This window comes from Protomyctophum parallelum (genome assembly GCF_964188405.1).
Source record: "Protomyctophum parallelum genome assembly, chromosome: 4".
Classification (NCBI taxonomy): domain Eukaryota; kingdom Metazoa; phylum Chordata; class Actinopteri; order Myctophiformes; family Myctophidae; genus Protomyctophum; species Protomyctophum parallelum.
In genome coordinates, this window is record NC_139700.1 from 46843543 (window position 1) to 46847150 (window position 3608).

Here is a 3608-nt window from a genome sequence, read left to right on the forward strand (position 1 = left end):
TACAGCACAAGATGTCAAAGTGCTACAGCATATAGGCTCTCCCTGTCCTGCTGTTAAAAAACCATGAACCCTCCCAGTGCTCACTGACTACCTGTGTGTGTGCTCACTTCATTACTTAATTAAGTGGACTCAGCTGTGCCCCCATAATTGCCCATCACCTTCAAAATAAAAGCATTCGCTGTACCAGAAATCATGACAAACTAATTAAGCAAAGCAAACTAAATAACAAATGCATATAGAAATATACTGAAATACTAAAATAGCTCCCACAGTATGTTTTAATGGTTATTTTTTAGAATTTGTAGACATTTGTAGAATCGTCCTCAGGTTTAAATGGGTTTATAATCACAGAATAGAGAGACAACGGGGTTCATGTCATTGACTTATTGTCACAGGGCCAAGCAGGAAGTGAGAGGAGGCTTGACAGGAAATGGACGCTGCATGCGCCTTCCTGTTTGAAATGGGAGCTGTCAATCACCTTCCCCATCTTCTTCTGTATCTTCTGTATCGACTCCTGTGACGCCTACGATTCAAAAGGCAGTTATTTGAATTGTTTGAAAACAGTTACTCTGTAGATTTTGATTGTTATTACGAAACACAATCACTCAAATCGTTAATCACTGTCCAACCCTATATATATATATATATATATATATATATAAATATACACACACATTTCGGCCATTTGAAAACAGCCGATATACAAGCTCAGAATGTGTCGTGATCATACTGTAGGTCACGACGATGCGACACACTGTGAGCTTGTAGATCTGCTATTTTCAAAATAATTGCATACATTGTAAAACAGTTGAAATGCACTTGAGCACTTTCTACTTTTGGTATAATTTACTTCACTTCACCACTTTTCAACCTATCTTCATATAATAGGTCCTCACTAATAATCATGAAGAAATGGCGCAATTCTTTTCTACTCGGTCTGTGTCTCATAGGACTGCTGTGGGCAGTTCAGATTCAGAAACTGTCTTCCAGTGACATCATCGATGGGGAATACAAGCTAGTAGAAACGGCAGGCTTTCTAGTCCTGAAATGTTGCAATGCGAAAATGGAAGCCATCGTTCTCACGATAATGAGAATCTAAACATTTTTGTAAAGAAAATCTTGTTTAAAAAAAAATCTGCCTAATGATGTCACTGGAAGACTGCCCACAGCCCTCCTATGAGACAAAGACTGAGTAGAAAAAAATCGTGCCATTTTTTCATGATTATTAGTGAGGACCAAGATAGGTTGAAAAGTGGTGAAGTGGTAAGCAGCAAATAAGAATTATTTACCTGAAACTCGAGACGGCGCGACTGATATGTCCAACGCCTGCAGACAAGAGATGAATATTATATTTGAGCACAATATACGTAGTGAAATTATAAGTGTAATAATAATAAGACTGACTAATAATTATTATAATGAAAAATAATTCCCAAAACGCTACGATGTCAATGATTAACATTATAGCTGCACTACAATAATGCATGTACTGTCCTCAACATGACCGTTGTTTTTTTATTGTTATACCAATAAATATGAACTTAGATCAAACTATGTGGAATACATTCGATTGATAAATAATAATTGATAAAAATAAATAATTGAGGTGAGGTGACCACTTAAAAGGGATATTTCACTTTCAATATTTTTTTTATGGATCATGTTTTTTTATTATCATTAAATACAATAAATTACAAAAGCAATTTGGGGTACAATAAAAAAAATAAAAACACACAGTCTCGTCACGTATTAGGAGAGCACTGTATGAACCTGGAAGGACGTGTGTTTTCGTTGAATCTAACATGGTCAAAATGGCGTTTGAAGTTACTTCTAAACATGCCCCGGGGTGTTCACAAAAGCCTGGGTAGATGATGAAATGACCCAACATTTTATTTTTTTAAGTTAAATATCCCTTTAAGTGGTTCAAAAGGGCATGGCTGATCACACGCCAATAAGGGTTTGAGTCCCGGGGAGACACTAAAATGTATCTTGTGGGTCCACCAAGTGATTTGGTTGAATATAGACAGCCAAAAGAGCGGTCCAAGTACAGAGTGACCTCATGGTTGACCTACCCCTAATGGCGTGAGGGATAATTTGGGTCAGGGCTCCGAACAACATGCCGAAGAACCCCTCCGCTGGCTCGGGTGCCTGAGCCCCCAACAGCATCAGCACCAGAAACACGGAGCAAAACGACCTCATCCTGAAAGCAAACAAAAACACAACAGTACATTAGGATGGACTCTGTACACTGTTTGTGTGTTGTGTTGCGTGTGTGTGCGTTGTGCGTGCACGTGTGTGTGCGCACCAGTGTTCTTTTCGTCGACTAAAAGTAAGACGAAAAATGTTCGTCGACTACCTTTTTTCACTGACTAAAACTAAATAAAAACGAATCTATGATGACTAAAATTAATATGTTTCTATAAATGCCAAGCCTAAACGGTGGTGCTATTTCATTCTGTTACATTATTATACAGTATTCAGACAGGCAGGCTGGACAGTGGACAAGGTATATTCTATCGGTAGCATTAAAGGACAACTTTAGTTTTTTTCAACCAAGGTTCATGTTTTAGGTTGTTATTAGAGAAACTAAAAGGTGAGTGTTAACTTTCTTTCATTTGCTGCTTTCTTTTGTTTTGGGTATTTTAGCAGTTTTTGACAGGGGGGCGGGGGCATTCGAGCATGGGGCTAAGTATGTATTTCTTTACAAAATTTTATGGCGATTTATTTTTATTTTATTTACTATAGTCCTAATAAACCCCAAGCAATTACATCTGACCACAAAAGATCACAGGATCTACTGAATGTGACAAACTGACATATTGAGCCTATATACACACAGTATAAGCCTTCCCCCAGTAGGTAGATCACATTCAGTATAGATCCTGTGATCTTCTGTGGCCAGATGTAATTTCCTGGGGTATATTAGGACTATAGTAAATAATACAAAAATAAATCACCATAAAATGTTGTAAAAAAAACTACATATTTAGCCCCATGCTCGAATGCCCCCGCCCCACTGTCAAAAACTGCTAAAATCCCTAAAACGAAAGAAAGCAGCAAATGAAAGAAAATTAACACTCACCTTTTAGTTTCTCTAATAACAACCTAAAACATGAACCTTGGTTGAAAAAAAACTAAAGTTGTCCTTTAAGTAGTAAAATATGACATATAGAGTCATCATAACTCAACGCGTCAACATGTATTTTCTTACCTTTCCAACGGACGGCGTCTACGAGAAAGTGATGACTGGAAAGGCCGCAGCTATAGCGCCAGCGAGGGTTGAGTGTTCTCCTGGACGGTTGACAGCTCGCTGTATGTGTTCTCCCGGAACCACACCAGCGTTTTATAGCTTCTGCATGGACTTGTTTAGTCATTGTGGTGTTGTTGTTGTTGTTGTGTATTTCACAACAGCTCTATACCGCTGTGTTGTATGCGATAGCGATCATATATGTGGTAACATACAGTACACGACAGGATATGTGGACACACACACGAGGCCTTATCTCCACCGACACAGACACGATGCACGTTCCTCGTCCTCTGACGGTGCTCCCCATCGCGCTCAGCGCTCAAATGCATGTTATGGGTGTTATGGGGGGGGGGGGGGG

General features: G+C 39.0%; 1 long non-coding RNA gene across 1 annotated transcript; it reads right to left on the reverse strand.

Annotated features, from left to right (window-relative positions):
• Positions 1-1311: 1311 nt before the first annotated feature.
• Positions 1312-3341, reverse strand: LOC310857055. Its single transcript, XR_014569126.1, has 3 exons — positions 3212-3341; positions 2073-2200; positions 1312-1326 (listed from the first exon to the last, which is right to left on the reverse strand). It is a non-coding gene; the product is annotated as an uncharacterized lncRNA (long non-coding RNA).
• Between the last annotated feature and the right edge of the window lie 267 nt (positions 3342-3608).